Source organism: Emys orbicularis, chromosome 10 (genome assembly GCF_028017835.1).
Source record: "Emys orbicularis isolate rEmyOrb1 chromosome 10, rEmyOrb1.hap1, whole genome shotgun sequence".
Lineage (NCBI taxonomy): Eukaryota > Metazoa > Chordata > Testudines > Emydidae > Emys > Emys orbicularis.
Window position 1 is genome coordinate 68,454,554 of NC_088692.1, and position 11,579 is coordinate 68,466,132.

Sequence of the window (11,579 nt, forward strand, 5' to 3'; positions counted from 1 at the left end):
CTAAATCGTGTGAGTGGTGAGGAGAATTAAGTATTAATGTCACTAAAGTCCTAATAAGTGCTAGGAGTTAGTATCACAGATGACAACACCTCCATTTAAAAAAAATATTTCCCCTTTAACAGCTACCATAAGGGACCTATTCTGCTCTGTTACTCCTGTCCAACCCCACTGAGTTAGAGAGAGAATGAATGAACAGCCATTTCCTTCTCCAGTGCCAGAGAATAGGTCTCAACACAGCGCTTTCAGTTGTACCCTGATTAGAATGGCTGGTGGCTCCGGAGACTCACAGTTGCCAGCTCTGGTATCTGGCTTATTTTCAGCAGCATTTGTTTGTTTCCTGTTTACTTTTAGCTGCCTCTCACTTCTAATCAAAATTCACTTCTTTAATAACTAAGTGCTCCAGAGCCAAATCCTGCTTAGCCTGCTCCTGTGGCTAGCCTTACATGATGCTACTGATGTGAGTAAAATGAGCAGGATTTGGCCGGAACATGAACAAAAAGAATTCCAGGCTTTTTTCTTCCCATACAACTTCCAACACTTGTCCTAAGTCTTTGTCTGCATTGAGCAACCATTATTTCCATGCAAACCTACTATAAAATATTTATATTGCAGTAGCAGCTAAAGGCCCCAAACAGGGGTCAGAGCACCATTATGCTAAGCACTATGCCAGCTTAATGAAAACATAGTCCCTGGCCCAAAAGTTGCAATCTTTCCCATCTACTTTGCCCCACAATTCTGATCCATATTAATAGACTTTAAAAAAAATCTTTTGGAAATACGGGGCCAGATCTTCATCTGATGTAAACAGGTATAAAGCTGCACAGATTTACACCAGCTGAGGATCTGTTCAATGCTGGGAACCAATTATAACAATGCAAATCTCTTTTTAAATGGACTGAAGGAGAGCAGTTGACACTGCAGACATAAAATAATTGCTTGTACTACTGAGCATATATCATGGTCATGTCTTCCGATTCAATCTTGGAAGATGCAAATTCATGATTTACGGCTATGGTTTGTCACCATTTTTATGCAGATCTCCCCACTGATTTCAACTGCGAGTTCTGTCTAAAATTAATGGCATGATATGGCCCATGGTGACTGTTGCTTCAGGACTGTATTAGTCTCCAAAATGTATTTTGTTACGTGACTTCAGTGGAATACAAAATATTTCTAAGTCACAAAAGGAGTACGTTACTGTCACCATAATATGGGTTAAATCCAGCCTTCTCTGAGGAGGAAATGCTATTTGCCACCAACTCAGCAGGATTATTTTACATGATTGAGAGAAATTTCTGCTTTTGAGGAAATTTATGGATGGAACCAGACCCTTCGTAAATATATAAAGATTTGGGTTGATTTCAGCCAATTACTGAAGAAGCTAGCCAAGTGATAATGTTCACTGAGATTACAGGCTGGCATTACCTCTAACTTCTCTGTATGGCTGTGTTCTGTATGCCTTTCATACGGTCTCTATGACTGAAGTGGATAGTTTGTTTTACAACAAAAGCCTAGCACTTTTCTTTTGGATCCTTTCATGTTATTGGAATTAATAGGAGTCTTCATGTAGCTATTCACCATGTGAAATGGTTCCCGCTTTCTTTTTAGCTGTATTGATCTATAAAATGTAGGATTCAAAGTTGCTCACTTATGTTTTTTTGTCTGTTTGATAATGAAAATGTACAAGAAACTTATCTTAGAGGCTATCTCAATGTTCTTGGTAAAGTCTGGATTGAAAAAAGCATTCCATTGGCGGTGGAGCTAAGATAGTAGTTTAACCAAAACTCCATACTTTATTGCATACATTGGGTGAAATTCACACCTGTACAGAACCCCAACACAATACCTATGCACCCTGATTGTGTGATACAAAGGCCTGTGCTGGCTCTGTGCACACAGATGAATTTCACCCCTTCACCACAGTTATTAGCTCTGTTATCCCAGTATAACATTAGAGAAATATTGGATCTAGGCTTACAAAGTCCTAGCCTTAGAGGATATGGTCACAGCATTGTGGGCATGTGTAATATGGATCTAGGCACATCTGGAGTAACATCACAGAAGTAAATGGATTTACTTTGGATAGACACTGGCATCACAGAGCAGAATTTTGCCCAGTGTCTGGCTGGCTGTGGGGGAGAAGGGTGAGGTTTAAAAAAAAAAAAAAAAAGTGGGAAGAAAGTGGTGAATAACAGACTAGATTGTTGGATGAGGAGTTCTGTATCTCACCAGGTATTGCCCTTCCATCATCTGGCACAGTAAATTACTCAATGTTACTGTAGAGTTAGCTTTGTTCTCTACTTAAAGGCATATAACATTGTTGTGACAAGGAAAGGCAATTTCCCTTATCCAGTGTACACAAGCTCTCTATGTTGCAGGAGTCAGTCATTTTCAAGGGATTGCCACAGGACTAACCACTGCTTTCTGGCACTCCAGAGCAGACACTTAATAGGCTCATTTGGACTATGTCTGGATTATTTATTGGCTACATTACTGGTGTTCATCTGGTTACTGAGGAACATTTACAAGGCTTAAATAGAGGTTTCTCATGCGTCAAACCTAGCAAACTGAAATCGGATTGTGTTACTTGGAAAAATGATTTACAAAGATGGAAATTATTCTGGTCCAAGGACTACAGAAATAGAACAGCACAAGCCACTCCATAGCTGCCAGCTGAAATAGGAGCCCGTCTTGTACTGAGTATGTTTCTGATTCCTTTCTTGGGTTGCTGTCTGTGAGTTCAAAAGAAAAATCTTGTTCAACTAAGTTTTGAGCTGCAGAATTTCCTTTCAAGTTGGAAGGGATACACTTCGGGTGCATAGTCCATGGTGCTGTCCCTCAGGTTCCCTTTGAATGCTAAAATACTACAGCACTTAAGAGATGAGAGATCTGTAGGGGAATTCCACTGGGACTGAGGGACTGCAATCCTTCTATGGTGTCTAGAGGCCTGGCCCAGCACCTCCACCACTGCTGCCCTGGCCCATATGCTGTAATAGTGGCGGTCACCGCTCTCTCTCCATGTGGGAGTTTTGGTTGGAACTTGTAGGAAACCTGGTAGTCAAACACATTAGTCCTGTTTCCCCATCTCCCTGAAACCTCCACTGTGTGCTTCCATGAAGCCCTGCTCCTCAGTACTCCAAGCATGCAATCATCCTGCATAGCTTTTTCAGTCACTGGCTACTGAGTGGAACTGCATCACTGTGCTGGTTTGGGGCCTTCTTTGCAGAATATATATTCAGGATTTGGTATTTAGAGATCAAAACACGGTGCTGGTTTTTATGACGCTTACCTTACATAAGGTTCAGTACTGGAAGCATTCTGGGCATAGAAATCATATAGGAGTCAACGGGCTTGCAGGACCGTATGTGATTACGTAGGAAATATTGGACAGGTGGGTACTGCAGGGACTGGATGAAATTAATGGCTGAGAATGATGTACCTTTGGTACCAGGGAGATGGTAAGTGCTCAGAGTGGTAGATTACAGAGCACCTCTACAATTCCCCTACACCTTGTATGTGTAGGGTGACCAGATAGCAACTGTGAAAAAACGGGACAGGGGGTGGGGAGTAATAGGCACTTATGTAAGAAAAAGTCCCAAAAAACGGGACTGTCCCTTTAAAAACGGGACATCTGGTCACCAATGTATGCGTAGATAGAAGCTGTGGCTATTCCTAGTGAGTGTGGGGAGTACAGACTACATGTCTGTAGCCGCTCACCCAAGCCATGGTATGGTAAGAGATGTCTTCTAATAAAAAGGAGAAGGAGTGAGTGTGTCAGTGCTACAGTACAACAATCCTGGCCTCTGAATAAGGCTGAGAGTTAATCTAATGAAAGACATTGGTGAGCCACAGCGTATGGCTTAATTTACGTTGCTCGCTACCTCCAACATCAGTCCCTGAAACCACAAACTTAAAATATACTAGAGGGAATTAAATCCTCATGGTGAAATGCTGCACCATATTTGAAGATTAGCAGCAAGAACCCACGAGCCTCACAGAATGCTACAACGCCTCATTGCACTCCCGTGACAGATCAGAGGGCAACAGCCCATTAAAACACACCTTTTTGTATTCATGAAGCATTCGTCATTAAAAAACCAAACCTTCGTGATTGCACAAATTGACTCAGTGCCATGCTTCCTACAGCTCTCTCTTCACTGCAGGGGGCCAGGGAGCCTTCACAGAACTCTCACTACCAACTGAGAACAATGGGGAATAGTCATTTCAAGCCAGAATTTAAAATCTTTATGATTTAGTCAAAACTATTCATTATGAGTGACACTCACTACTGTGAGGAGTCGTCATGCAAAGCCCTTCATACTGCTTACGTCCCTCATAAACCCTTTCCAGTTAATTGGCGCTTCGGTTGTGCAGCAGACCCTTCCTGATCCCCTTGTTTAGGGATGGTTTTTCACCCCATAATATCTAATGTATTCATATCTTTATTCCCCATGCATGAAATTCATCTGAATAAGGCATTATGCATCACTTGAATTCAGTGTAAAGCCCCACCAAAGCCCAGTGAAGTCAATGGGATCTTTCCATCGGGCTCTTACTGAGAAGAGGATCTTATCCATGCCTCCTGCACTGGTGTGAATTTTACTTTCTTCCTACAGCAGCATCCAATCTTGTGCTTTAACCTTCTCCAGCCCCTTGACAACTGCTGACTTGTTGGGCTTGTTTCCATAAGGGCACTGATCTGCTCCTAAGCTGCAGTAGCGTTTCTCTTCTGGGTTGCAGCCAATCTGGTGGCCTATCTCAAATTTTTTATTTACAATACATCTAAAAGCTTTTTGACGTCCCAATCAGTAGTAAAATGAAATAGTCGTTGATTTCCTAGAAGATATCTCAGTCTTTACATCATTATAAAGAGGAAGAAAAGTAGAGAGCTGAGAGATAATGAGTCATAACTTTTAAGTATCTCCTATTCTGTCAATGGAAAAAGATCTATATAATGTATATGTATAAAAAATATACACAGAGATTTCTAAGGACTGGTAATTATAAACACTCAGAAAATATTAGCAAACTTTAAAAGCTTTTAGAGTATGTTGTACACAAAAAATATTGAAGTTTTTGACTGTAGAAAATATCCAGCTTGATAAACCATCCTAACCCAGAATGATGGCACTGCATAAGTTAATAACCACCGCTAGGGAAATAACACCAGCTAACTGAGTATAGATCTAACCCAGGCAGCACTGTTTATATTGAGTTGTCAGTCATTTCCTGAACATGACTGTCTCTATGCAGTGCATAACGAAGGTGCTTATTATATTAGTGATATGAGGGTCATACCTTCTGTCGTGATTCCTTATTTGGAAAATAAAATGGAGCTACAGCAATGTTTTCCCCAGCAGATATCAAAAATCATCTTGAACTATTAGAACAGAGTTAGGTTTCAAATAACTCGTACAAGGTAGGGTTTCTCGGCTGGTGAAGTACTTAGAATAAGAACTACTTGTCCTTTTACAGATTTTTTTTTTTAAAACAATTGGAAATTGATGTCCTAATTAAAACTGTTCCCTTGAAGCAGTATATTATGTCTTCACACCCTCAAATGCTACACCCTAGCTAGGTGGAGGCAAGAGTAAGCAAATCAGCGTGGACTGGGGGGAGGGAAGGGGAACACACACACTTTACCCCCATCTAGCCACACATAGATGCCCAAGAAATCATACTGCAGCCTGGGGCTGCATTACCTTTCCTACTGTGCCTTCCCCACCACATGAGTTCTGGGAGTTGCTGTGGCCAGAGGAGTCCTGGGAGAGTGGGCACCCTTAAAAATATGACACATGTTCATTCACCTACTGATGCTTGTGCAACCAGTGCTTAATGTTCTTCCAGGCCCAGCCAGACCCTTCATCCCCTGACACAACCCACTCTTCTGAGCTTTTCTGTGAACAGCAGGTGGCGGTCATGTTCCTTCTGCATGCTGCAACTCCTACCGTTTGCTTAGGTCCCCCTTGGAATCTGAGTGGTGCTGGCCGGAGCTGAGCACTCATGGGAAAAGTCAAGAGTCCCCTTCAGACATTCCACTAAGATACATCCAAAGCCCTCATTCCAACACCACTGGCTCTGTCTAATCACCCTTGCTGTCTAAATAGCACCCTTGCTGTGTTCAGAAGTCTTGAACGCAAAGCTATAAGGAAGTCACCATAACACACTATAAGGGATTATCGTGAGGATGTCTTGATTTGTCTTCAAGATTGAGCCGTTTATGATAGAAAGGGAGATGTAGCAAATGGCAACCAGGATGGAAATGAGGATCTTAGTATGAAAATAAGAGAAATCAACATCTTTTGGGAAAGGAGGAATTACAAAGGACCTCAGTGTACTGTAGTATGTACAGATATGAAGCAAAAAACAAAGAATAGGAAGATACAAAGCTCCACAAGCAAATTTACATAGACTACGGGGGCAAGAGCATACCTATGGAAGTGAAATGTGATTTGTTCATGAGTAAATGTGTGAAATAATGCAAGACAGCAATAAGAGCAAATAATATTGTACGTGTGTATGTATAGATAAAAATACATATACCAGTATTTGGAAGCAAAATATTCTGAAATGCTGTTCAGCTAGTAACTCTAAAGTAACATGCTGATGTAGGCTTCCTGGTTTATTTCTGTTGTAATTTTCCCCTCTGTTCGCACACTAGTTTGTACTTACCTTGTTTAGTATGACATATGGAGCTCCTTCTACTGTAGCGAGGCTTGCAAATTCCATAGCAATTCAAGTGAAAGAGTGCTAACGCTGCTTACAGATGTGCCAAAACTATGACAAAATGAAGGAGAAACAGAACTTTCAAAGATATTGATGGTGGCCAAAACCTCATGATGGAACCCATTAACTTTACCATTTATCTTTATGGGAACCGGCTCAGTCCCATGTCAACTGATGTCTGGCTTAGCAGCAAATTAAACACTTCCAGCTTGTACCTTGTTTAATTCAATTCCCGACTCTGCCATAGTTTTCCTGTGTCATCCTGGATAAATCCCTTAATTTCTCTGTGCCTCAACTTGCCATCTGTAAAGTAGGGATAATACTTCCTTTCCTTGGTGCTTTGTCTAATTAGCTTTGTAAGCTCTTTGAGGCAAGGACTGCCTCGCTGTTTGTTTGTATAATGCTGAGCACAGTGGGGGCCCTGATCTCAGTTGGGGCCTCTAGTGGCTACTGTAATATTTCAATGGGAGTTGCAGCTATTCCTTATCTCACAGGACCTTGCCCATGTAGCATAGGAATTTTCTGAACGTCATAGAATATTATACTGAGAATCGGAATCCAAAGTCTTGTTTACTGAATACCCAAAACGTAACTTGTGTGCACTCTGAGGGTGTCTACACAGTGTTTTAAAACCAAAAGCTTGTCTCTTTCACCAACAGAAGTAGGTCCAATACAAGATATTACCTCATCCACCTTGTGTCTCTCATACCCAGGGACCAACACTGCTACAACACTAGAAAGGTATTGACAGACCAGTTATGAGCTTCATATAGCATGAAGTTGTATTTGGAGTGGACTCAAATTTCTTTCCTAACGTAATATCAGATTGTCATGTGTATTTGGAAATAAAATACGAGACTCTTTCCTCTAAGCTGCACTAATTCGAGATCTTCCCAGCAAATAAGGCAATGGTTTATTTCCATAAAAACATAATATTGAACCTTGTGCAGGTAAATAAGGGATGCAGAGAAAGAGGGATAGCAAGTGACTGTTAATATACTAATACAGTAGAACCTCCGTTACAAACACCTCAGGAATGGAGGTTGTTCATAACTCTGAAATGTTCATAACTCTGAACAAAACGTTAGGGTTGTTCTTTCAAAAGTTGACAACTCAACACAGCTTTGAAACTGTACTATGTAGAAGAAAAATGCTGCTTTTAACCGTCTTAATTAAATGAAACAAGTACAAACCGTTTCCTTACCATGTCAAATCTTTTTAAAACTTTCCCTTTATTTTTTTTAGTAGTTCACATTTAACACAGTACTGTACTGTATTTGCTTTTTTGGTCTCTGCTGCTGCCTGATTGTGTACTTCCAGTTCCAAATGAGGTGAGTGGTTGACCGGTCAGTTCATAACTCTGAGGTTCCGCTGTATATTTATATACCCGAAACCTTTTTTATTCACAAATCCGTTTTAGTGGATTCCTTTTTCTTTTTTCTTTTTGGGGGTGATTAACAAAAAAAGAGCAGCAGCAGCATCCTTTATTTTTCACCTTCTCTTCTTTCCTTCTGCTCCCTCCAATCTGTAACCCTCTTCCCTGCTGTCTTCCCCTCTTCACAGAACTGATCCCTGATTTGTAGTCCATCCACTCAAAGATAGACCATTCTTTTGGCAGACTGGTAACCCCATGTGCCAAAGGAGATGTGAGGAAAGGGAGTCAGAAAGTATAATAATACTCATTGTTTTCTCCTGATCACATGGATTTCTCTCATTGTGGCTGTCAGAATTCAGACTCAAGCTGAGAACTTTCATTAGTGTTTGCAGCAGGATGGGATGTCACAGTTAGGGGCAGAACTGCTCAGCATTCTCTGATTCTCCTGTAGATCCTATCCAAGTATTATACAGTACACGCAAACAAAAAACGATCCTTTCAGAAAGCTCTCTTGTCACCAGACTGACCTAGCATAAATCACCCGTTTTTTAAAATGTGCAATACAAGACAGTTAAACATAAACTTTATTCTGTTTCTTCTCTTATGAGCTAATTAACTACATCTCCGAATGGACTGGAAATGATTACTGTACTATAATGCTGTGGTTTCCTAGCAACCATGAGAGGTAAGTTGGAGACTGTGAAAGAGAAACCCGAATAACAGTATTTCCAGACACTGAGGGGAATCTTATTCCTAGGTTTATTTGCTGGTTAGCTAGTTAATTATTTTCAGTTTCTTTCTACTTGCCCACTTCAAAGCTACATCTTAAATCTTTAGGTTGTAAGGGAGAGATTTTTCAAAGCCACAAATGGCAGTTAGGCACTTAATTCCCACAGAATTGATTAGGCACTCAAGTGCCAATTGTGGATTTGAAAATCTCCTTCTAAAATGTTGGAAAAACACAATCCTGCCTCCAGCTCCTAAAACGAGACAGATCCATATGGCACCCAATCCCCTGGACCAGGATTTTTGACCAGAAGGCTTGCCTGAATAAAGGCTGCAATTGTTTCAATGTAAAGGCATATTGCTTCAGAGTAAAGTATGCAAAGAACTCTTGAAAATTCTTTAAATTTTATTAATAGTAGAAAGTTTAAATGTAATTTAAAAAAAATCCTGTGGCTAACTTAGTGGACTATCTTTTCTTTATTGCTCTTTTGAGCTCTTGAAATACTTTTGTCATTTGAAGATGCTTATAGTTACTTACAATATTTTAACTCTTTAGTAGAGGTGACACTATGCCACTGGATTCCAAAAATAGTCAATTTTTCAAGGCAGTTTACAATAACATCCTAACGACCAAAATTTCAACAAACTCCGTCAAAGCTCTCAAAATCACTTTGCACCTCGCTATGCAATTGCCACTCAGATGTGACATCATGTAGCTAGAACTCTGGATTTCATTTTTATCTTGGAGCAGAGAAAGGTCTCTACCACTTTTTTAAAAACTGTTTTTGTTTAGGGGGAAGCCAAGGATGAGAGCCTTCTTAGCTATGCTGGGAACTTTTGAACCTGGGAAAAAACCTCCTAAATAGCAAAGTCAAAGGCCCTTGCCTATCTCTTTTCAGTATTGAAAAAATTCCTCCATTCTTAGACCAATTGAAAGAACTGCTCAGCTATGGTTCATATTACTCTGTATTGCCCAAACAGCTCCCAAGAGCATTTTATAATAACCAGTGAGACAGGCAAGAGCGTCCTTGTAAATGTATCTGGGTATGTAGAAACTGATTAAAAAGTCCGAGTTGAATATTAAATGTGATTAGATTTTTGTTTTGCTCCAGGCTTTTTACAGAGCAGAAATCTGTGCTATTCTCAAACTGAAATATTCCTTTAATTTAAGTCTCCCCTTTAATATGGTCAGAAATTCACTAACAGGTTCAGAAAACAAACCTGAATCTACTTAAAAACAAAAGAATTTTACTTAGCTATTGCATTTCTGAATCCTGTCAAAGTGGTGCCAAAAGGTGTCAGTGGGGGGGAGGGGGAGGTTAGGGGCAGCGAGGGACAGTTCCTCTTCCTGGAGCACATTATGCACTGGCATAGCAGAGGTTAAAAATAAACTGAATTAGTTAAGACAACAGCTCCAGCCTGCTTTTCATTTACAAGGATGGACTGAGAAATCACCAAGCAAAATGGCTGAATTTAGCAACTTCTACAAATCTATCTCTTCTCCCTTTTAACTGAATGCAGGGCTCTGGGAATCTTTGGCTAGAGACTTGGAAACACCTGGACTAATCCTGTGTTTTTTATGAGCACCCAAAACTCCCATTGACCTTAATGCTGAAATCACAGGAGGAACTTTGTTTCTAGCAAGAATAGAGGAAGCGAGTGGGGCTGACTGGTGTAAACAAACTTCACGGCATAGAGAAGTGGAGTTAATTGGAATGAGTGTTCGTTAGTGGTGACGCTTGAATTCTTCTTAGAGATGTACTTTAAATTCATACTGCTTCCTGCTGAGATGTTCAAGGCGTTTGTTTGTTTGTTTGTTTGTTTTGTTTCAAGAGGTTTTATGAACACTTTAACACCTACAACTGAACTTCAGCCTGGACAGCCCATATCTGGCAATAGGATATGTGAGCATCAGTGCCAGTCATTTTGCGCACCAGTTTTTCTTCATGATACGTGGGTTTAACTCCCATTTTTTCCAATGGTCTTGGTCTAACCTGTGGGCTTGATCCTACTTTCCTTGTGCAGGCTGAACTCCCATTGACTTTAAATTGGATCAAGTTAAGCCCAACTGACTACAATACCACATACTCATTAACCCTGATAAACCAAACCTTTGTGTCTCGAACTGCTAACCTCACCACCCACAGTGGCTGATTTGTGGGTAAATAAAAGTTACACACCCTTTGTTCTGGGCTAATCTTTCCCTAGTGGCAGCCCCCATCCCTGCTTATTGCTCTCACTTGAAGAATAAATATTGGGTGCTCCCCAATCTGGCCAACCTCGTGCATGTTAAATGAACCTGTCCTCCTTTGAACCTATACAAGACTGCCTGAGAGATACAGTAGCAATCATTCTCTCTCAGTGCCTGTAAATTTTCTATCCTCCTCTACTCCCAATGGTCTCTGAGTGCTAAAATCTGACATAAGTAATTGGATCTTTGACCTGCTGAAGCTCCTTAGATGGTCCTTTTGGTATGTCTGGTTACAAGCTCAATGTCCCCTTCCCTAGGTAACGGAAGGACCATCAAAGCACTTCTCTTATCCTTCCCACAGAAGGAGTCCTCCCTTTCCTATACTCCAAGGAATTTCAGTCTGCTTAGAAAAATAATCCAGGGGAAAGCCATAACCCTATGAAAGGACAGTAATCTTCCTTGTAGTTTATAGGTTCCAATGTTCCTTTTCATGTTACAAGTCAGTGAGAGCCAGTCCAGATTCTTGAGAGAGACTGTCTGTTTAGTCTAGCTTGAGTCATG